Source organism: Vulpes vulpes, chromosome 5 (genome assembly GCF_048418805.1).
Source record: "Vulpes vulpes isolate BD-2025 chromosome 5, VulVul3, whole genome shotgun sequence".
NCBI classification, from domain to species: Eukaryota; Metazoa; Chordata; class Mammalia; order Carnivora; family Canidae; genus Vulpes; species Vulpes vulpes.
The window spans coordinates 70,256,497-70,280,553 of NC_132784.1; the positions used below are offsets into that span (position 1 = coordinate 70,256,497).

The 24,057-nt window shown below is 59.4% G+C and overlaps 1 long non-coding RNA gene across 1 annotated transcript; it reads right to left on the reverse strand.

Annotated features, from left to right (window-relative positions):
• Positions 1–11,075: 11,075 nt before the first annotated feature.
• On the reverse strand, positions 11,076–14,903 carry LOC140599038 (uncharacterized). Its single transcript, XR_012001691.1, has 3 exons — positions 14,614–14,903; positions 13,794–13,935; positions 11,076–12,391 (listed from the first exon to the last, which is right to left on the reverse strand). It is a non-coding gene; the product is annotated as an uncharacterized lncRNA (long non-coding RNA).
• Between the last annotated feature and the right edge of the window lie 9,154 nt (positions 14,904–24,057).

Sequence of the window (24,057 nt, forward strand, 5' to 3'; positions counted from 1 at the left end):
CCAGGATGGGGTAAAAGGACGTGGGAGAGTGTGACCTCAGGAGCTCACATTCTGTTAACAGGAGGAAATACAGACCATGCAAATGCTGGTATGAGGCATCGAAGAACCAATAGGAGGCTCTCACGTTGGACATGGGTGGGGGTACCCAAGACTTTTTTCTCTATTATCCAGACTGTAATTCAAATTAAAGCTTCCAGTATTCTTTAAAAAAAGGAAAAAATCCATTTGATTTACTTCAAAATCATGCAGGGCTGGGGTGGGGAGGCATGGGATCAGAGTGTCCAGCGTCAGGGGAATCCATTGTTCTTGTATCTGTTTGCTTAGTATCTAAATTTTCCACCAAAAACATTTTTTTCAAAGATTTTATTTATTTATTTGACAGAGAGACAGAGACAGTGACAGAGACAGAGAGCACAAGCAGGGGGCCAAGCAGAGGGAAAAGAAGGCTCCCTGCAGGGAGCCTGATGCAGGACTCAATCCCAAGACCCTGAGATCATGACCTGAGCCAAAGGCAGACACTCAACCACTGAGCCACCCAGGGGCTCTTCCGCCAAAAATTTTAGAGAAAAAAAAATCTCATATGTAAGTATTTCTCTAGGGTCTGAAGAATGTATATTTGGGTATGGACAGGCCTGGGGGTGTGAGAGGTGTGCTGGACACCTGCCTGGTGCTGGGGACGGGGGACGTCTGCCCAGAGCACGAGGGTGGCTGCTAATGCTGCTCTGTGACCGCTCGACCCACAGGGAGCCGTGTGCTGCATGGGTGCTGGGTGGACCCGAGGACCTGAGGTCCTGCCGCGGAGGACGACGCTCAGGCAGGCCCTGACCACTGCGGGCACGCAAACCGCCTTGGTCCAGACGGCCCCAGCCAGACGGCGTTACCCCAGCAGGCCGGGAAACTGATTAGATCTTGCCTGGCCTAAAATTAGTCCTAATTCAATTTCTCCCCCAAATAACGGAGCCGTCTGTCCCCGCAGAGCAGGATCCGGATCAGCACGGCCGCTCAGCCCTCGGGGCACGCTGGCCACGGCAACACACCCAGGCATGCTTTTCTGAACTAAACGTCCTCTGTGTTGTCAGCAGAGGACCTTGTGTGGCCGTGAGGAGGGGAGCGGTCCAGCCCGCGGGCCATGCTCGATGGCCACCCCGGCCAGCCAGGTCCCGAGCGGGCGGGGACAGAGCCAGGAGCAGGTGGACATCATCTCCCTGACTCCCAGGTCCCTGCAGGGCGTAGCCTCTGAACACCAAGGCAGCCCTGCTGTTGGGGTCAGGGTTGGGGCACCAGGGGACTGCCCCATGCTCACAGTGGGCCGATGGCCCAGACCTCATTCCCAAGCACGGCAGGAGCCTGGGGGCTGCACCCCAACCCTGAGGAGGCCCCTGTGCAGGAAGGAGGGACACCCGAGCTGCCAAGGGAGGGATGGTCTCCAGTCCCGGGCCTTCGGAGGGGGCTACTTTTGCGGATGATGGGAGAGCCTGGGCCCTGCAGTGCTGGGGTTGAGAGGTGAGCTGTGCTAACAGGGGTCTCTGCTCCTCATTACCCCCATGGCCCCCACCCTGCTGCCACCGCCCTGGCTGGTCTGTGTCAAGGGCCCCCAGGGCGGCCAACCCTACAGACCACCAGCAGAAAGCTTTGCAGTGCCAGCCCACTGTGAGCCACGTTCCTGCTCCCTGGGTCAGGCAGAGATCCCGTCCGGGATCTGGAAGACCCCAAGAGACCTCCCTTGCAGCTCCTGGAGCCTTCTGGGAGAGGGAAGGATGCAGCCCTGGGCACCCCCAAGCAGATCCCACAGAGCCAGCCACAGGCTGGGGCGTCTCCGCCCTACCGACATCCCGGTGTGAGCATCGGCTGTCCCTGGTGGGCACTGCCCTTGACCCTAGGGGGGACCTGATGGGCAGCCAGAAATATTTAGAAAGTCCAAACCTTCCAAGGCATCTGTGCTTTGGGAGAGACGTCCGACCTCATTGGGGGAGGAGCCTGGAGCCTTCTTCACTACCAGTGACCTGGAGTCAGGTGGCCGTGAGGCTCGGGGCTCATGCATCCTGTGCCCCACAGCTGCATATGGCCATGGAACCCAGGATAGCCAGTAGTCGATCAACAGACACCACCCGAGCACTGTGGGTCCTGGAGCCAGCCCTTTGGGAGTGGGAGTGTGGCTGGATTTCAACGTCAGCGGCCGTCAGGATCAGCCACTAAGGGCATCCACGCAGGTCCCGGGCTCCCAGGACCCAGGACATTCCTTCCCCAGCACCCCCGAGGGGATCTGCAAGCACTCTTGGGTGGTCTCTGCTTGATCACTCCCAGCCATGGGGAGCTTACTACTTTTGCTCTCGGCACACCCCTGCACTGAGGAGCCAGTCCCTCTGTCCATGGAGCTGAAATCTGCTGCTCATTGTGCCAGCCCAGCCTCCTCCAATTGTGGGTCCTTATCCAGACATTCCCACTGCCTCACCTTTTTCTGGGCCACCCCCAATGGCTGGGTGTGCTTGGCCTCTCAGGCACTGTCCCTGCCCGAGACAGCAGCTGTAGAGAAGGCTAGTGGAGGCTGGAGTGCTGGGCCTCCCTGACTCCAGGGAGTGGCCAGAGTCCTGGTGGGATGGTCCTGGCTGTTGAGCCCTCTGGGGCCTCTTTGTCTCCCTCCCCAGCCCTGCCCTCGGGGGCTGCTCTCGCCCCTGGCCGGGACATGGCTGTTGGGGACTGGTGTGGCCCTGCCAGTGGGACCCAGGAGGCCTAAGAGGAGGACCCGGCTCCTTTGTCTTCCCATGTCACCCCTTCCCAGAGCCTTGCCTGGGGAGCAAGGACAGGTGGCTATTCTGTGCCTTGGCCAAGGACATGGAGGACACTGAGCCACAGAGTGAGGCCCCTTGGTGGACTGGTGGCCTAGCTGTGGCCGCCTGGGGCTCAGACCCTGGCATGGCCTGCAGACGGTGCCGGGCTGACAGCAGGGGCTGGGCCAGGCACTAAGATGGGGCTCCCGGTCAGGCAGCCCCTGCCTGCCTTGGGGGCTGTGGATGAGAGTTGGCCCAGCCGCTGCTGTTGGACCACTGTGGACAGAAACCCGGGCCAGATGTGAAGTGCGGGCGTGAGGGTCCAAGAGGCCTCCAGCCACCTTGCGTCCCTCCGTGGGGGCTGGCCGCCCGCCACAATCAACGTGGCGCCTCCCAAAGAAAATACACAAACACACAAACACGCGGGCAGCACACAAATGCACACCCATGCGTCTCAGATCTAGATTAGGACAATATTTGCTCTGAACCCAAACCCCTGAGATGCCGCTGGCTGCATCCGCCTGCTGCCACGTATGGGGCGGGATGGGGTTTTCTCCCCTGTGTGCATAAAGGCCTGCACAAGAGCCCGCCCCAGACCCTCCATGTGCACAGGGCTTGGACTGGACTCTGGACCCAGGACCCAGGAGCCCTTGAGCACGGGACCCCAGACCCATGGCCATCTGGTGCATAAAGAGATGGCAATGGCTCCATTCTGGAAGGTCCCAGCCCCTGCTTCAGTGCCAGGTTTGGCCTCAAGCAGCCCCCTATTTCACGGGGATCTAGGGATCTGGGCAGAAAAAGTTCCTTCTGCTCTGAGCCATACCAGCCCAGTCCCTGCTGGGTCTGACCTCAGAGGGCCTCCCCAGGCCTGAAGCAAATGAAGGTTCTGGATCCTTGTGGGGGTCAGAGAGCCTGGGGAGAGCTGGCTGACTCCAGAGGCTCAGCCATCAGACCCTGCAGCTGCCCCAGGGCCACCTTCTGCACCCTACGCTGAGAGCCCCTGTTCCCGGGCAGGGCCAGGGAGGGACGAGAAGGTCGAGTACCATCTTTAGGATGGATAGGCCAGTGGGTCAGCGCGTGTCTCAATGCAGAGTGCTGTGGGCATGTCCCTGTGGGGCAGACAGAGCCCAGGGGCCTGGAGGACAAAGCCGTGCTCCCGGTGCCATGTCCCTTCTCTACGGGGGAATGTCCTTGCAGAGGGGCATGTTCTCGGGGGGCGGGTGGGGGACATGACAGCCCAGTTTTCTGCCTGACAAGGAAGCAGCCCATGGCTGTTCCAGGCACCTTGCAGCAGGGCTGCTGAGCCCGGGGGGTCTGCCATGTGTTCAGACTCCACTCCACCACCCTGGACCACTGGGACAGGAGGAGGCCCCTAGGAGCATGGCTATGAGGCTGGTGGGCTGGGAGGGCTTGGCCTGAGCCGGGGTGCCTGCCGCACAAAACACCCGGATGGGGAAATTGGCCACAAGAGGGTCGATGGGCCCACAGGGACACATGGAGTCCTGGAGCCCCAGGAAAGAGCCAGTGCTCAGGCGGGATGTGGGCCTTGCGGGAGGCTGTGCCCCACACCTTCCAGTCCAGTCACTGGCAGAAACAGCCAAGGGGCAGCACACACGTTTGCTCATCTGTCGCTCCACCTGTCCACTCATTCATCCACTCCCTCACCATCTCCCTGGCCTCAGCAGGTGCCAGACACTGTGCCAGATGCTGAGATACAGCTGTGATCAAAGCCAGTACCACCTGCAAGGAGCTGGTTTTCCAGGAGCGGGACCTTGGGATTCCCACCCACACTCAAGGTGCTTGGACTGTGCTTTGGGGATGGGCTTCCCCCTCATCCAGTGACACAGCAGCCCTGCCACAGCCTTGCCCAGAGAGCAGAGAGAGGTGGTCCTCACAGGGGAGCCTTCAGAGCGGTGGACAGGCGTCGGCATAGGGCTCTGCAGGGCCTCACTGGCCAGCCTGGGCCCCTGGCTTCTGGAGGCATCGTTGAGGAGGAAGTCCTGAGCTGCCCCCAACAGTCCTCTGCCTCAGTCCCCTCGGCCCCTGACCATGTGGCCCAACCCCACCTGGCAAAGAGGATGGGCATGAGGTGCAGGGGTGGGGGATGGGGGCCAAGCCAGGCGTCCAGCCCCTGTGTGGCAGCTTGGCTCTGTCTGGGGCCAGGGGAGGGACAGGGTGACCTCTAAGGGCCCCCCGCTGTGGGCTCCCTCCCTCCCCCTCCCCGGGCAGGCATGCACAGGAAGAAGGAGACAGGCTCAGGATGAATGGAGCGGATCAAAGGGACAGATAAGGCCCCGCCGGGCAGGGTCTGGAAGCGTTTAGTACCTGGAGGAGGAGCAGCTTTGGCTCTGGGGAGCTCTGTCATCAGGGTCGGCCCTCTGTTGACCGCCTCAGCCTCCGGCCAGCACTGGTGCACCCCGGCCTCCCCCACTGTCCAGCCGTCAGGACGCACCTCTTGACCGCATCCTCTCACTGGCTCCAGCCCCCTGTCTCACCTGGACCTGGCAGCCCCAGCACCATCCCTGCCACTGTCCATCACCCGTCCTCTCCGGGCTGGGCCACCAGGGAGCCCCTAACTCATCATGCAGCCCCCCTGCAGGGTCCACAGCCCCCCTGCTGGGTCCCCCATGCCCCGGCTAGCCCCCAAGGCTTCATGCCCAGCAAAGACTGTCCTTCGCGCCCAGAGCACCCATGCTCCCTGTCCCCTGTGCCTCTGCTGACCTCCTCCTGCTTTTTCGGTGCTTTAAGCAGTGGCTCCGTGGGGGCAGCCTTCCCTCTGTCCCCCTTCCCGCCCCCAGGAGGCTTCTCATTCCCTGGCCCCTGCCTATAGACCCTGGGGTCACACAGAGCTTTGTCCCTCCCCCAGACTCTCCCCTGAAATGGTCACATTCAGGACCCTCAAATTCTTCATGGTCTAAGCAGTGGGGACCCCCATGGAGATGTGCAGATCCCACCAACCCTCTGAGCCTGGAGGTTTCTGTCCAGTGCCTTCCAACAACTCACTGTGGAAATCTCAAAGATGCGTTAGATTCAACCCTTTAAGAAGCAAACTTCTACTCACGTACCCGTCCCGTGTGCCCCATCTCTGGGAGCTCACAGCATCCTAGCCCTGCACAGGGGGTGCTCAGCATCCCCCTCCAGGACCCCTGCACAGGGTGGCCTCACCCTCCCCTCCTGTCCCATCAGGGGCACCATCATCTTTTTCTACAATGAACCAGCTGCCTCCCAGCCGGTGTCCTCCTAGTCCCTACCCTCAACGCAGTCCCTACGTTCTTGCCCAGAGATGGCTCTGCCGATACCTCTGGGGGGAACACCTTCACACCCAGGGCAATGGGAGCCCAGGAAAGGGTTCTGCCTGTTGACGTGCCATCAGATTTACCCGGAGGCAGGGTCTGGGTGTGTGGCGGGGGTCCCAGGGGCTGGCCACTGGGGCATGCTGGGAGCTCCTGGCCACCCAGGTCTCCCCCACTCCTTCGTGGCTCTGTGCAGTAAGGTGTCACCTCCTCTCCATGCCTCCCTATACCCATCACTCTGTCCAGCTGCCTCCTCCTTTCCCTCCTTTTTCTGGAACATTCTCTTAAACACCCTCTCATGGGTCTCCCTGGGCCTGACAGCCAAAGTCCATGGTATGTCTCCTACGATCTGTTTTCCCCAACCCCCAAACATTGTGTCTTCTGCACTTGGACCTTGGTCCTCCTCCCGTCCTCTCTGGGTAGATGTCACCCACCCTCAGATCACTGAGCCTCTCTGATGGTCTGGCCCATTTAATCTCTGGCCTTGAACACAGGACAGCACATCACCAAAGGGCGTCCCTTGGAACAGCCCACCAGCACCTCAAATTCCACCCATCAGAACAAGACAGGAAGATGGCAGCTTGGAGGAGGCAAAGGAGTGAGTGGGGCGAGGCCTGGGTCCCTGAGTGACCACGGGAAGGGCCCCTGTGGACACCCACCCTGAGTTGTTTGGTGGGCCAGGCATGAAGCATGGTACAGCATCACTAGCAGCTGGCTACTACAGCTGGCCCCTGCCTCCCGGGGGTGGCACCTGACAGCCCAGTGGGGCTCTAGTGTGGATGCTGAGGGCTCCCCCGGGCCAGGGTGTGCTGAACCACAGACACTCCATCTGGTGTGGGAACTATGGCAGCCGTCGGGCCTGGGGAGCTGTCATGTCATTACCTGTACACATTAGTCATATTTGTTCGTTCTCAGGCAAATTTTCCTGTGTTTTATAAACCGGCAGAGATTTTTTTCAGATTATACAAAGAACACACCTTTGGGGAATGACCCTGGGAAGGTGGAGAAGGGAGTTACAGAATGAACACAGGTCCCCCTGCATCATATAACCTTAAGAACCACTATATCTCCTTCCAGTCTCTTCTCCATGAGTGAGGATACCTGGCCCAGAGCTATGGTCCCAACATTTGAAATGTCAGGATGCAGAAGTTGGCATGATGACATAGGTAACAGAATTCTTTGGTTGTAACTAAGTTAATCCATGAAGAAATATGGAAGGATCTTGAAGACATGAGTGCCATTGATAAATGACTGAAAACTGAATTGGTGAGAACCAGTCTCTTGAAGCTTATAAAGAAGCCTCTATCCCAGGCAGTGGGAGAGCAGACTCAGCAAAAGAGCTGCACCTCAACAGTCAGGGTGTCTGAATCTTTGGCTCTGAGGCCAGGGTCATGGCCCTGGTTTGACGGGGGGATGGCTGGATGTCGACTTCCAGACTCCTCTGAGCTTTCAGAGCCTGCAAACATGGCCTCTCCTCCATGAGAAGTCATGTCTTTTCCTGGCCTCCAGGCCAAAAAATAAGCAGGAGTCACAGCATAACCCAGCCAGGCACATGCCAAGCCTTAAAAAGGTGGAAAGGAGGGATCCCTGGGTGGCTCAGCGGTTTGGCGCCTGCCTTTGGCCCAGGGCACGATCCTGGAGTCCTGGGATCGAGTCCCACGTCGAGCCTGCTTCTCCCTCTACCTGTGTCTCTGCCTCTCTCTCTCTCTCTCTCTCTCTCTCTATCATAAATAAATAAATATTAAAAAAAAAAAGGAGGAAAGGGACAGAGAGACAGAGACACAAGTTCCAAATATCAGAAACAGGGGAAGTGACATCACTACAAATCCTACAGGTAATGCAAAGATAATGAGAGAATATTATAAACAACTGCAAGCCAATAGCTCCAACAATTTAGGTGAAATGGATAAATAGCAGGGACACACAAGCAGAGGCTGAAATAGAAAATAACATTTACAACAGCATCAAAAATATGAAAAGCTTAGGGACAAATCCAACAAAAAACATAAGAGACCTACTCCATGAAAACTGCAAAATATTTCCAAGAGGAATGAAAAATTTAAATAAGCAGAGATATAGAACTTTCTCACAGGTTGGAAGACCTAGTAACGTTGAGATGCCTGTTCTCCTCAAGGTGGCCTCGACCTCGCTGCCCCCATCTCCAGCACAAAAATGGCCCAGCTGATTCTAAGGTTCACGTGGAAATGTGAAGGTTCTAGAAAAGCCAAGCAACTCTGAAAAAGAAGAAACAAGCTGATGGACTCACACTCCCTGGTAGTGAGGATTTTTACGGTGTGCTATTGGTATGAGGATGGACAAACAGATCAATGAAATGGAATATTGGATCCAGAAACAAATCCAGACATATATGCGCCATTTGTTTACTCTTTATCTTTTTCTTTTAAAAAAAGATTTTATTTATTTATTTATTCATGAGAGACACAGAGAGAGGGAGGCAGAGACACAGGCAAAGGGAGAAACAGGCTCCATCTGGGGAGCCCAATGTGGGACTCAATCCCAGTACCCCAGAATCATGACTTGAGCCAAAGGCAGACACTCAACCACTGAGCCACCCAGGTGTACTATCTTTTTATTTTTAGAAGGTGTGGACCTCTTTACTTTTAAATTGAGGTATAACTGATGCATAAAATTATGCTATGTACCATTTAGTTTTGATCCCAGAACAAAGGCAAAACAGTGAGAAGAGAGTAGACTTTTCAACTGATGGTGCAGAAAGAACAGCGTATCATATACAAAAAATAAATGTCAAGCCCTACCTCACCCCATATACAAACCCTAACTCTAAAGAACAAAACAAAACTAAACCTACCTCTAAATGGATCACAAATCTAAATGTAAAACCTCGGACATCCCAGGTGGCTCAGCGGTTTAGTGCCACCTTCAGCCCAAGCCCTGATCCTGGAGACAGGCTCTCTGCATGGAGCCTACTTCTCCCTCTGTCTGTGTCTCTGCCTCTCTGTGTGTGTGTGTGTGTGTGTGTGTGTCTCATGAATAAATAAATTAAATAAATGTAAAACCTAAAACTAAAATTTGCAGAAGAAAACATAAGACAAAGTCTCATGAACTTGAGTGAGGCAAAGATTTCTTAGCTGTAATAGCAAAATTATAATCCATAAAGGCATTCATGGCTAAATTGGCTTTTATCAAAATTAAAAACTGCTCTACAGAAGGTACCATTAAGAGATTGAATGGGGAGCACCAGTGAAAGAATGAAGCTGGGCCCCCATCTTACACCACACACACAAATCAAGTCAGAATGGATTGAAGACACAAATGTATGACCTGAAACCATAACTCCTAGAACAAAACACAGGGGGATAAGCTTCCTGACATTGGTCCTGGTGATGATTTTTTTATTTGACACCAAATGCAAAGGCAACAGTAGCAAAATTGAAGTGGAATTGTATCAAACTAAAAAGCTTCCTCAAAGCCAAGGCAACCATCCACAACTAAAAAGACAACTAACAGAGTGGGAGAAAATATTTGCAAATCCTATATCTGATAAAGGGTTGATATCCAACATATAGAAAGAACTACAACTCCCTAGCAAGAAATGAACAACATTATTGAAAAATAGGCAGCGGATCTGAACAGGTATTTCTCCAAGGAAGACATCCAGGTGGCCAACAGACACGTGAAAAGATGCTCCACATCACTCATCCTCAGGGAAATGCAAATCAAAACCACAGTGAGATCCCACCTCACACCTGTCACAAGGGTTAGAATAAAAACCACAAGAAACAAAAGGTGTTGGTGAGGATGTGGGGAAAGGGTCTACTGCTGGTGGGAATGCAAAAAGGAGCAGCCACTCGGGATGGAGGTTCCTCAGAAAGTAAAAAAATGGACCCGGTAATTCCACTACTGGTTAGTCACCTGAAAGAAACAGAATCATTGATTCAAAAAGATACCTGGCACCCCAAGTTCACTGCAGCATTATGCACAAGAACTGAGACGAGACGTGGAAACAACTGAACTGTCCATCAGTAGGTGTATGAATAAAGAAGATGCTGTGCACACACACACACACACACACAGAGGACTATTACTCAGTAATAAGAAAAAGAGGAAAAATCCTGTCATTTGCAACAACATGGATAAAATTTATGGGTATCTTGTAAGTGAAATAAGTCAGACAGAGAAAGAGAAATACTGTACAGTTCATTTGTATGGGGAATCTTTAAAAAAAAACAAATGCATACAAAAACTGAACTCATGGATACAGAGAACAGAGTGGTGGTTGCTGCAGGTACATGGGTGGGTGGGGAGGGGGATGGACAAATTAGGTAAAGGGAGTCAAAAGCTATACACTTCCAGTTATAACATAAATAACTCATGGGGATCTACTGTACTGCGTGGTGACTACTATATGGTATATTTGAAAGTTGCTAAGAGAGTAGGTCTCAAGAGTTCGTGGAAGAAAATAAAATGTAACTATGGGTTGGAGTTGGAGGATGTGTAGTAGATGTTACCTTCATCGCTACATACAAACAACCAGTCACTCTGTTGTATGCATGAAGCTGACATAAAGTTTCACGTCTGCTAGAGCTCAGCTTTTAAGAAGGGAGAAATTGAGAAGTCAGGACACAGACTGGTGGGAAATGTTTGCAAACCCTGTCTGATAAAGCATTTGTATCCAGAAAGTAAAAAACAAAAAAAACAAAAAAACAAAAAAACAAAAAAACAAAAAAAACTCCCCAAAAGTCAACAGCAAGGAAACGAAGGATTCAATGTAACAAGTGAGGAAACCATTGGAACACTTTACCACAGAAGACATACAGATGGGAGATGAGGACCTGCAAAGATGCTTAGCGTGAGCAGTCACCAGGCAGAGGGGACAGCTGTCCACAGCCAGGGCAGGGCCGCTTTGGGAAACAGGGGCACACGCTGTTAAAAAGGCAAGCAAACACCTACCATGTGACCCAGCATCCCACACCCAGGCATGCACCCAAGAGGAAGCAACCGTCCACATAAAGACTTGCAGGTGTATGTTTCCGGCATCTTTATTTGTAATAACCCCATCCTGGAAACAACCTTCATGTCCGTCAACAAACGGGTGGATAAAAATCAACAGGAGGGTAGAGCCATCGACCAGAATCCCACTCTGTGATAGACGGGTGAATTCTGATGTGTGCAACAGCACGGACGAATCTCAACATGATGATGCTGATTGGAAGAAGCCAGAGCAGTAAGGCTACTCACTGGATGACACCATTAGTAGAAAACTCTAGAAAAGGCAGCAGTGAGGAAGCCAGTGGTGGGGGGTGGGCCGAGTGGCATCTGGAAGGGATCGCAAGGGGCACGAGGACACTGCCAGACATGATGGGTGTGTTCTCTACCCTGACCCTGGTTTACACAACACACACATACGCACATGCTTGAGAGACGTCTACCCTTCTCAAGCCGTATACTTTAAATATGTGCCATTTATTGTAGGTCCATCCGTCTCCATAGAGCTGTTTCAGAGACTAAGAAGGACTGCCAAGAGGCAGAGAGTGATGGCACCAATAAAAAGCCATGTCTGGATTTGGGTTTGTTTTCTCACTTGGAACCTGCTTTTTGGAGAGGGAAGTGTCCAAATACAGCAAGTACTACCATCCGGTTCTCCCAGTTGTCCCCCGCCCCCCAAAGTAACCATGGCCACCTGAGTGGCTGTGCACCAGGGAAAGGGGACCCCCATACTTTGTGGGGCTGTTAGATACAAGGTAGGGGCTGGCCCTGATACCCCAAACCCAAAGAGTTACCATGGGTCCGCTTTTAAGGGGAAGGCCAAAGGGGCCAAGCAATAAATGGGGTCCTGGCCAACATCCAGCTTACACTGGGCCTGCTGTGTTCACGGACACATCCAGTGGTCACCTTTGCAATCCCTGAATGTATCATTGAGACATTTGGCAGTTACAGTCCTATCATAGGTTGGGTAGGAAGATCAGAGTGGGAACCCCCCAAACCGCCGCGGTCAAGACATCAAATCAGAAGCATGTAGCATCCTGGCGGGGGCGCAGAGCTCAGTGCCACCGCTCAAGGCCGCTGGTGATGCCATCACGCCTCCATCCTGTCACTGGTCTGGTCCCTGTGGAAACGGGGTGGGTCCTGGATAATGGAGGTTCAATGCCACCGTGTCTCCAGGCACAGCTGACCCGCCAGGCGTAGCATCTTTGCCGGAGGCTCAGGTATGTGGTAGATGAGTGTTGATGTGGTGGGGCCTCCGTGTCAGAACTGATCACAGCAGGTCCAGGCATAGTTACCGTCCCTGTGAGTGGACGGTAGACACTCACACGTTTCCCCCAGCACTTCTGGGGCACCTTCTAGCACCTGCTGGAAAACAGTCAGAGGGAAGAAGCACCCAGTGCATCAGGAGAGTGCTTGCAAACCACCTATCTGCTAAGGGGTGACTACCCAGAACATGTGAGGAACTCCTACAATCCAGCAACAACCCTCCCTGACCTGGGCCTCTCCCCCACCTGGCCTCTCCCCCACCTGAGCCTCTACTCTTCCTGGGCCTCTCCCTGACTTGGGCCTCTCCCCAACTTGGGGCTCTCCCCCCACCCCTCACCTGGGCCTCTACTCCATCTGAGCCTCTCTCCATCCTGGCTTCTCTCCTACCTGGGCCTCTCGCCTATCTTGGCCACTCCTCCCATCCCACCCTCTCTCCCCCACCTCGGGCCTCCCCATATCTGACTTCCGGAGGCTCTGGGCCGTTTCCACAAGCCAAATCCTGTCTAGAAGGATGAAGATTTGCTGATTTAAGAAGACTAGGGAGCTCCCGTGTTAGCAAACAAACGGAGGACCCTCACCAGCCCCTCCTAAAACCGCCCCAAACACACTCAGACTTGTGCCTCCACCTGGCTCTGCCCTCGGGGTGCGCCTCCCCACCCAGCCGGCCCACCGCCAAGCCTACAAAGAAATCCCTCAGAAGTCCCTGCTGCCAGCCCCTGGGGAGGCGAGTGATTGACAGGGCAAGTGGCCCGTGGCCTCCCTCCCCACCCTGGCCCCCCAGGCACTCTGAGCGCCCCTCGAGCTGCCAGTGGCCGGCCAGGTGCCAGGGGGCTCCGGGAGCTGTCGTTCCCCAGCAGAGGTGAAGGCCGCGAGGAGGGGGCGCATTGCATAAGCGAGGAAGCAAAGGTTAGAGAAAAAACAAATGTGATAAGGCAGCTTTTGATCCCTTTTCCACGAAAAGGCCCTCCTGGTCCCCACCGCGTGGCCAGCAGGGACGCCTGCCAAGCCTGCTCACCCGCCCCCGCGGGTCCGTCCCTCTTGCTGCAGCCCCGTCCTGCAGGGAAATGGCTGGACCCCAAAACTATGTCCTGGAGCCTTCCCTGCACTTCCTGCCTTTCAGGGAAGCATGGTGGTGGGAGACTGGTGCCCCAGGGCCCCCATGTCAGGGGCAGGCTCTTCCATGGCCCCCTCCTTGCCCCCATCCAGGGCCACCCTCTTAGAGACTTCCCACTGCCACGAGGGGCAAGTTGCCCCAGGGCAACGCCCCTTGGCCACAGGGAGCAGAAAGCAAGTGGGGGCAGTGGCCTGGGTGCAGAAGGGGGGCACTCTTTGGTCCCAGTGTCTGGAGGTCAGGGCGGGGGGGCGCTTCCAGGCCTCAGCTCCCCTCTGGGTGGCAGAAAGCTGTTGGGGGGGAGATTGTGAGCACCGAGGCTGATTCCCATCTGCCCGACTGTAGAGTTTGGCTGGGACCACTGGGCACATCTACTCCAGCGCTGACCTGGGCAGTAGTGGGGGGGAGGTCTGAGGCCTGGGTCATGTCTGCAAGCTCCCCAGTGGATCCTGCAGCTCCTCGAGCCAGCCTGCTGGCCTCTGGGCTGGTGGCTGCCCATGCTCCGCAGCCTTCTATGGCTGCCCAGTACCTAGAGGAGAATGGTCTGCATGTGTCCCTGCTCCTGCACCTGTTAGCACAGACCCAGAGAATGCGTCGCTCCCACATTCCCGGCTGCTCTGGCCTCCCCTTGGCGTCGTTGTGTTCAGCTGCTCCTGGACAGCCCCCCTCTGCCTCCTCTGAAGGGCCCTGCACTGGGCCCCCCATGGCCCCCAGGGTCCCCCAGGACTCCTTCCCTCCCCTCCCCATTCCGCCTCCTGAACACCCCTGCAATCCCCTCCCTCACCTGGCCCCAGGGCGGCCACCTTCCCTGTCCCTACCCATGTGGCCCTGGAATCTGCATCACCCGTCTTCCACCCACTTCCCACCCTGGGCCTCCACCCAGCTCTGGGGCCCAGCTCACCCAGCCTCACCCCTGCAGCCTCTCCCAGGCTTCTGGCAGCAGCCACTCCCCCCTCCCTCCCAGGCCTTTCCCAGAGCTGCCCCAGGCCGTTCATGCCCCCCCAAACCCCACCCCCGGGTGCCCCTGGAGCCCCCTCCCTGAAAGATCTCAGTCCCCAACTCAGCCCAGGGTGGGGCTCCCAGCTTCCTTCTCTCTGGAGGCTGGCCCTGGGGGGCAGGGAGGGAACAGGAGGGAGTGGGGGGAGAGCTCTGGAAGGAGGAGTGGTCAGAGGTCAGTGGCTGTCGGGGCAAGAGGGGAGATGCTTACCAGGAAGCCATGGCTTTGGGGAGCAGCTGGGGGCTGGGCCGGGAGGGACGGGCAGGGCTCCCATCTTGGGGACAGAGGTGGGGGCCCACCATAAGCCAGCTCGGCCCAGGAGGTTCCAGCCACAGATGGCCTTCCCGGGGAGCCGCCGAAATTTTGTTGTCTCTTGCGCCCCCGTGAGGTCAGTGGACATCATGACATCCACGTTGGCCACTGAGGTGGGGCTTTTGGGGGGGTGTGGGCGGCAAGCAACCCCAGCCCCCTCCCCCCACCAACCTGGGCCCCTCCTCTGGTCCCTCTGCCCGGGGTGTCTAGGGGCCAGGAGAGACCCTGCATCCTCTCCCTTCCCTGAGACCAGGACCCTCATCCCAGCAGACGCAGGCCCCTCGGCTCCCAGCCTGGAGGACCGGCTGGTCAGGCCCAAGGGGACCCCCAAATCTGGTCTCGGCAGAACCCCGACTCCAGCCACAGGCTGAGCCCCAGTAGCCCCCAGCCCTGCTGTTGGCTCTCACATTTGCTAAAGGTTCCAGGGATGCAGCGCCTGGCCTGGCCGCGCTGGAAGCAGAGCACTCAGCGCAGGAGCCCCTAAGCTGGGGCCTTTGGGAGGCACCCCCTTAGAAGGCTAGTCCCTCTGCCGACCCCCGCCCCCCAGGAGCAGTAGGCCCCACCAGGCCTAGAGTCAACCCTGATTAGAGGAGGCGTAGCCAAGATTCTGTTCATCCCCACCTCCCTGCCCCCCAGCACTCTGGGCCTCGAGACACAGACACCCCAGGGAGGGGCCGCACAGCCTGCTGAAGGGCCAGCTGCCTCCTCTCCCCGATCTCCTCACTACTGGGGCTCCGAGGTAGGAGGCGCACTCAGCGGTCTGCAGTCCAGGTCCTGGTTCTCAGGGTCTGCGTGGGGAGCCGTGGAGGACATGTGCTGCGCCCAAGCTCTCATGAGCTGCTGGGAGTGCCCTGTGAGCTTGGGGGACCAGCAGTCTGCAGACCGCAGGGCAAGGGGGCTTCTGAGAAACCAGGGGCTGGAGGTGGCCCCTAAGGACAGCAGACAGTCACTGCAGGGCAGGAGGAGGGGCTGGCTGGGGTGCTGGTCAGAGGGGTCCCCCCTGACTGGCAGGACATGGACAGACAGACACAGTCTCCCCACGGCTGCGGAGGGGTGGGAGGCCCTGGGGAGCCCAGTGCATTTGTACAAACCTCTTCCCCCTCTGGGGCTCTGACCTTGCTGGCCAGGAGCAGGGGGTGGACAACCCTCCCAGAGCACTCCCCAGCTCACACTGTGCTGTTGGAGGTGAAGGCAGTTGGATTCTGGGAAGGAGTGTGAGCTCCCCCACCCCCGTTGAGGACAGGTGGTGGGGCGCCCCCATCCACCGGCTGACCTTCCAGGCCCTGCTGCAGGACAAGCTACTCAGATCTGCATCCAGGGCAGGGACAGAGGAGGGGGGAGGCTGGGGACACCTCAGTGTGTTGCTTTGCAGCTGGTGCTGGGCCCAAAGAATCCAGGATCAGGCTGGGGTTCATGAGAGCAGGATGGGGGTGGGAAGGGGCACTGAGGAGAAGAGAGGATGCTGGGAGTGACTATGAGCTCGTGGGGTCCCCAAGGAGGCAGATGACTATGGGCTGTGCAGGAGTTCCAGGATGTGGGTGCCTGGCTTCTAGCTGCTTCCAGCAGGAAGGGAGGCCTCAGAGACCCAGAGTCTTGCTCTGCCCTCAGTGCCCGGTGGGGACAAGAGGCCAGCTCGGCTCCAGGGCTGCCGCCCAGAGCAGGGCCCCACACAAGGGTCCTGAGAAGTGAAGACCCCACCATCCTCCCAGTGGGCAGAGGGGGCACCAGGCCTGGGGACGCTCTGGTTCCATGGAGGCTCATGGTGAAGCAGCCCCAGGGTGGCCCCAAGACGTTCAGGGGAGACCACCATTGCCAGGTGCAGCCTCGGAGAGACCTGAATCTCCTTGGCTCTGTGACATCCCTGGGGCCCTTGGAGCAAAACCCCAACCCCAGGCCAGGCACCAAATGTCCTCATCTGGAGGGTCAACTGGGGTTCCACCAACGCTTTGGGCCTCGGCTGCCCCAAGGGCTAGTGAGTGGGATCCGTGCCCTGCTGATCTCAGGGGTTTGGACAAATGGCAGCTCTGCCACCCTTGGGCGAGCAGAACCTCCCCACACGGGGGAAGCCAGGCCCCATCTGTGCCCTGTGTGGGGGCGGGGGACTGCCTTCAGCAGGGGGTCCAGGTGGTTCACCCAGCCCCGGGGGCAAAGTCTGGGGTGTGTCACTTCGAGGGGTCTTGCTTCCTGACCCTCCTGCCTCCCCTCCCCTCCCCTGAAGTCTGAGGGAGGTGGGAGGAGGGGCTGGGGCCCTGCTGGGGCCTGAGGGGTGGCCCAGCTCAGGACAGGTAGGGTGGGGGAAGCGTGGGGAACGCTGGCTCTGCATGTCACCCAGCTGGTGGCCCTGGGGCCAGGCCCGTGCAGTGTGGATGCTCTGCATCTTCCTCCTGGCCTCTCCCCACCGCCCAGGAGACCGTCCTCCCAGGATGGTGGGTGAGGTCTGCTCTGTGTGGCCGGCCTTCCCATCCTCCCGAGGCTCCGTCCACACCTTGGCCTCACCTGCCTGGGTTCTGCCACCTGTCCTTGGTGGCACGGCAGCGGTGCCCTGGAGGGTCACCTGTAACCCTGTCATGGGCAGAGCACCGTCTGGTCACCCTTGGGGTGGCCTGCCTCACACCTGTCTGTGGCTCCTGGAGCTATCTGAGCGCCCCTGCCCACAGCACCCGGGGCTGGGGGTGTCCCCTTGGGTCTCCTCTGCACACATGGGGTCTAGGCCCAGCTCTGAACATCAGGAGCAGGAAGGCACAGGGTGCCCCGCCACCCCCACACCTCTCCAGGGTCCCATCTGGGGACTCTCTCAGGCAGAGCTGGACTGGCCTCCTGCAGCCATGGCCACAGCCTCAGGCCTTATCTGGCCCTCCAGGCCTCCCTCCGGAACCCTAGCGCCCAGGGGCTGCTTCCCTGCCAGACCTGCTTTTCCACAAGCCAAGGCCGAAGCTAATTTGGGCCTGAACTGGACAATAAGCTGTTATCTGCCTGAGGGCCCCCGCCGCCCGGGGAGCCTGGCCCCTTGGCTCTGCCCGGGGAGGGGAATCCCCGGGGGCTGCGCGCTGGCATTGACCCTCTGGCCCTGAGCCTGAACCCTGGTGAGGGGGGGCCCACCTGGGCAGGAGGTTGAGAAACTCCAGGTGTCTGCCCAGCCCTGCAGGGTCCTCAGGCCCCGTGACCTCCCCACTTGGCAGCCCTTGAAGCCCTGGAGTGGGGACCCCGGGGTTCTCAGGGGAAGCAATGGGGCCTCTGGGTGGCATTTAGTAGGAGGAGCTCCCTCCAGAATTACCCTGAAGGGGGCCCTGGATTGGACCCCTGACCAGAGACCTTGGGAGCCCCCCAGCCCTGCTCCCTGTGGCTCCTGAGGATTTGAGCCCCAGGGCCGTGGGGACTGAGCAGGCCTCTGGGGTCCCTGGTTTTTGGCGTGCAGGTATGGTGGCCCGCACAGGACCCCAAGTGACACTGCCACCACCCAAGCCGGAGCCCCAGCACCCAGCTGACTGTCCACCCCTCAGCATGCTGTGCTATACCCCCTGCCTCCCCTTGCAGAGCCCCCCATTCTTCCCTGGCCACCCCAGCCTGGATTGCCTCTTTCGGGGAGCAGGGCGGGGGTCCTGCCTGCCATCCTGCCCTGTCCACTTCTTCCTGTGCCGCGGGCAAGACCCAGTAGCCCCTCCCCGAAATCTCGGTGGCCCGAGGAAGTGGGCCCGCGCCGGCAGGCCGCTGCACTGCTGCCCCGACCCTGCGGGACCCTCCCTCCGGCGGCCTGAGGCCGCTTCCTTCTCAGTCCAGCGGGATAAACACAGGAAACAGGATTAGTGAGGAAGGGGAAGCCGGGCCCCTGAGAAGGCCTCTCCTGCTGGCTCGGCTCGGAAATACCTGTCCCTGAGAAAGCGTGTGGCCAGACCCGTGACACCCTGGCCCCCGGCCTGCCCTGATGGGAGAGTGGGGTGCCCGCCAGGAGGGAGGCCCCTGGATTGGAGTGAAGGCTGGGGTGGACACGCCCTAGTCTGGGGCAAAGACACACTGAAGGTATAGGAGAGGGACCTCCTGCCACCCTGCAGCTGGACACACAGCCACCTCTGGGCTGTAGGGAACACAGGGAGCCCTGCCGGGCTGGGCCTGGGAAAGAGGGAGCTCGCTTTCCCCAGAGGTGACTGAGGCCTCTTGGGGACCCCTCGGGGTCAGCACACAGGGCTGCCGGCCTCTGCCCTGATGGGTCTGGCTCCCATACTGCAGCCGAGCACCCCAGACCACCCTCTGTCTGGGGGCCCTCTGCCACCTGCATCAGCCACTCATTTCCACCTGAGGCCCTGGGCTTGGAAGCCCCTCCCGCCTCCTGACCCTGATCCTCCTGCCTGGCAGCCCTCTGGGGTCTGGCCCTGGGCTCCAGGAGCCTGTCTCACTCTGAGAACGCAGTGGGGCCCCCCTGCCGGCTGGTCTCATAGCACAGACCTTGGTGGCCCTTCGCAGGAGGCAACAGGGACGTTATTTGGCGGGGGACAGCAGTTGGATTGGGGAAGGTGGAGGCCAAGTATATGAACGGCCCCCGCAGAGAGAGGTGGCTGGAATGCAGAGGTTGGAGAGGGAAGACAGGCCAGGCAGGGCAGGGGAGGTCAGGGTAAGGAGGGCTGAGCCAGAGTGGAGTGGCGGTGGCTCTGCTCAGACCCACTCTGGGTCTCCACTGGCCACGGGATGGCCCAGGGCTGGAAGGTCAAGTACATGTGTGTGTGGAGCCTTCCCTGGCTGTGGCTTGAGCCCTGGAGCGGCCCAGCAGGGGACGGGGCAGTGGGGTGGGGGCGGGGAGGGCGGAGCCAGGGCAGGGGTAGAGTGGGGTGCCGTGGGGAGGTGCAGGACGGGGAGCCCTGGTGCCCAGCGCTGGCATGTGGCATCCGGAGAAGTCATTTCTGGGTCCGGCTCGGGCTGAAGTCATCCTCGCCACCCTCAGAGCCACCTGCTCCTACCACAGGCCCACTCCTCCCCGGCCTTTTCTCTCTGAAAAAGATTTTGAGGGATTTCTTAGAAAGAGCAATTAGAGAGAGCCGCAGGCCCATGAGGTCCAGGAGACTCCGAGGCCAGCCCAGCCCGCTTCCTCCCCGCCAGGAACACAGGGTCCCGGGGAGCCAAGGACGCAGGCGGCCAGCCTACCCAAACTCCAGCCATCGCCCAGGAGCAAGGAGCCGCTCCTCTCCAGCTTCCAGCGCCTGGCGCAGGGTCCCAGGGCATCTCCCGTGGTCCCGCCCGAAGCCCTGGTGCACCAGCTAAGCCAGAATAAAGGGAGCCACACAGCAGCCCACACCCCATGGCCACAGGTTCCCAGGTACCCATGTGGCTTTGGGCCTGGATGACAGGCATTGCCCAGGAGGTGGGTCCTCCTGGGGACGGGCCACTATGGGCTATTGACTTCAGCAATGGCGACCAAGGCATCTATCTGGGGGTTCTGGCTTCTGGCGGGTGGCAGAAAGACCCGGAAGGCTTCCTGGAGGAGGAACGTGCTCTGAGGAGCAAAGCCTGTCCCTGGAGAGCTTGGGGTGGGTGGGAAAGTCTCAGCGCATGGCAGGGTGGGCCTTGCACAGCAGGCTGGGGGTGAGGACCTGTGAGCTTGTGGGGCCCGGGGGCCACCCCCCCGACATTTCCCCAGGTGTAGGTTTGCCCAGGGGGTGCTGGGGGTGGGCAGGAAGCACCAGGGCACAGGGCGTAGGGCAACCACCACGTTCTCTGGGGCTCTCCACACTCCTGTCTTCTGGGATCCAAGCACCAAGTAGGGAAACATTGTGCCTGACATGTGACATGGCAGGTCCACAGCCTGGCAGGGCTGGGCCCCTCCCTGCTGGCACCCACATCCACAGGCACCCAAGAGCCCTCGCCGGGCACGGCATTCATGGGGCAGTGAATCCTGAGCTCAGACCCTGCCCTGACCCCCCTGAGGCTCGGGTCCCCAGTGTCCCCCAGCAGAGTGGGACCCTGAGCCCCCAGCCTGGGCTGGCAGTGCTTCCAGGACACCCGTCGCCCCCCAGTGCCAGCCCCGCACATACGATCCCCGAAGCAGCACCGCATAAATCACGGCCTGTCCACAAAGCTGCCCTGTGTGAGGCCCGGGGGGACCACAGGGCCACCACGACTGAATGTGGACAGCTGAGGAGAGGCTGGCAGGACCGCCTGGCTCCTGGGGAGGCCATTTATCACCGCGAGGCTGTAGCTGCGGTCAGCGGCCCCGTGGCCACGGCTCCTGTCACTGTCCCCACTTCTGAGCCCCAGAGGATCCCTGGCCCTATGTCCAAACCCAAAACTCCTGAAACTGGCCCCGTGCTTCCCTCCCAGCCACACACCGAGCCCCAAGGCAGATCCTCAGGGCGAGGTGGGACCCTGCCTGCACCCATAGCACCCGGGGCGCTTGGATGAGTTATTTTGCAGACGGGACCCCAGGCCTCCGCACGACCCCCCTGTCTCTGGGGCATTTCCAATGCGGGCACCAGGCAGTGTGCCCTGTGTTTGGGCACAGTTGCTGACACAGTGGGCTGTTTCAGCCGTGGCCAGGGGAGTGCTCCGGCCCAGGCACCTTTGGCAGGACGGCCACTTCCTGGCGGGGACGTGTCTGGGCACCACACATTCCTGGACTTCTGGGGCCGCGGGGTGCTCAGGCAGCCAGGTGGTCCTGCTGGGACCTTGGCCTCCAGGCAGGGTGCTGGTGTTGGACCCCCGTCCTAACACCCCCGCTGTCTCCTCCTGGCCTTCATGCCCATCCTGGAGTGGGCCAGGGCTGAGCATCTGTCCCCACAGATGAGTGGACACTCACACAGATGGAGGCCAGAGCCGTCCCAGCTCGCCGTGCTCCTGGGACCTTCTCAGGGGCAGGAACCCTGAAGGAGGGAATGGAGGGAGGGGTCTGTCTTGGCTTACCTCTGCCCTGAAGTCTTCCTCTGGGGCCCACTCACCGCCTGCCCCCTCCCCAGCCCAGGTCTCACTTGCTTGGCGAAAGCAGCTTGTGGGGGCTGGATCCTGGGGGGCCGTGCTGCGTGCCCCTCCACTGCTGAAGTCCCAGGGGACCCTTCATCAACTCCTTGCACCTGACCGGCCCCTCACTGCACTGGGCCTGGCATCCGGGGAAGGGCAGAGGGTGTATCCTGGGCTGAAGGGCCCCCGGGAGGTAAGACCCAAACCTCCATTTTGTCCTGGAGAGGAAGGTGGAGGCCGGGGGCACCCCTGTGGCCCTCAGGCTCCACCAGCAGCACACCTCATTCCTGGGGGCACACTGGGGTTGAGAGCACACGGCTGGCTCGCAGGCCTTGCCTGTCCCCGCGCTAGGCCAGGACCAGAGCTCCAGGCCCAGGGGTCACCAGCCCGAGCCCCCCAGCCTGCTGTCCCGGCTTTGTCTGAGAGCAACGTGGGCCAGTCACCCATGGGCCCAGCACTCCCAGAAGGCCGCACTTCCTGTTTCCGGGCACCGTGCTGCTTGGCTGGATGTCCACGTACAGGTGGCCTGGCGTCCACCCAGAGAGACTGCAAGCTCCCTGCGGGCAGAGCTCCTGCTGTCATACATCGGAGGCTCCTCAAAGCTGGCTGGTGCTCCTGCCCCGCTTCGGCTGTGAGCTCCAAGGGCTTTGAAGCCTGTGGAATCCAACCTCCCGAGCCCACCGCCCCGGAGAAGGGTCCCCAAGACCTTCCGGCTGGTGGGGAAGCTTCTTGTCCCCAGCTCCAAGGCATGTAGTCGGATAGAAAGTGCCAGACCCAGTGGGCTGAGCCGAAATTTAGCTGGGCTGTGCTGGCCGCCCCCACAGCCCCACCCTTACCGCAGGGGGCTGACCCACTGGCTCTGGGAGGGCCGCTGGTCCCTGGTCCCCATCACCTATGCAGCAGGGGCGGGGAATCGGGTGGGCAGGGCTGGGGTGGCGGTGGGCCTGGGTGCTGGGGAAGCTCTGGGGCTCGGCACAAGCTCCTCCCCCAGCTCCATTTTCGGGGGGCTCAGGCTAGGGCCTGGGGAACCTGCCTCTGGAGCATCCGTGCTCCCAACTGCCTGGCAAGTGCCTGCGCCAGCACCCTGTGCCCCGGGGCAGGAATGGTTTGGCTGCCTCTGCAAACCTGGTGCCCTTTTGCCCTGGAAGGAAGGCAGGCACGTTCTTAGGCATTTTCAGCCCCAGGAAGTGCTGTCTAGGGAGTGTCCCCGGAGGACAGGAGATGGTTTGGCGGGGGGGGGGGGGGGGGGGGGGGGGGGGGGGGGGGGGGCTGGCCATGTTGCCATTCTCATGTTGCATGCCCCTGATCTCCCACACATGGCTGCCCCCACAACCACTACCCACTGGCCTCTGGAGTGATGTGCTCACTGCTGCCCTCCTCAGCCAGGGGCACCTGCTCTTGACGGGAGCCTGGGGGGCATGCTGGCCGCCCCGCCACACGCTGATGGCCAAGCTCCCTGTAGGGAGGGGGCCTCTGGCCAGCTGCTGGCCCTTGTGGCAGGCCTGCTTGAGCTGGCTCTGGCTCTCCCGGTGCAGAGGATAGTAAAGAAGGAAGACACTCTTACGTGGGGCACAGAGGACCACATTCATTGTCACTCAGCCCTTTGGGATGGCTGTCCTGCTCTCAGGATGGAGGTGGCCTGGTAAGCCCAGCCCCTCCCTCGGGCACTGCCCAGAACAGCCGTGTCCTGGGACAGGTCCCAGCCTTGCCAGTATATGGGTGTGGGGGCATCTCGTCATCCTGAGACGTGGTGAGCCCAGCCCTACAGCTAGCACACAACAGGGCAGCAAGAGCCAGGGAGGCTGCAGGTCTGGGAACCACGGGGGCAGTGTTGGGGGGCTGAAGTCCACAAGGCAGTTCCCAGTCCTGAGACAAGAAGGTATCCCTGCAAAGGGGTCAACCCCTACACCTACCCTGAACGTGGGTTTAGGGAGGCGGTGACGCTGGGGACCTTGAAACCGCCAGGGCTGAAGGCTGTGAGCTCATGGGCAGAAAGGATGGCCGGGCGGCCTGAGCTGACCTCCCCCCCTGGCCCTCACTGCCCTTTCTGGGGTCTCAGAGTACACAGTTTGTGCCAGCCAGGCAGGGTGTCCACATTCCCTTCCTCTTTGGGAAGAGGAGAGAAACGCCAACACCAGGCCTGAAATAGCCGCTGTTAGGTGGCCCCCTGCCCACGAGGACGGCCTTGCTGATAAGCCTCTGCTCGGTGGGCACCAGTGTCCTCAGCGCACACAGGCCCAAAAAAGGCCTGCAGCCCCCTGAGCGAGCGCCCTGCATGAGCGGGAGAAGGTGACTGGCGCTGGGCCGGGGCCAGGTGGGCCTCAGCAGCTGGGACTGCCACTCGCAGCCAGTGGGGACAGGAGGGGACAGCTGGCCAGAAGGGTCTGTGAGGACATCCTCTGG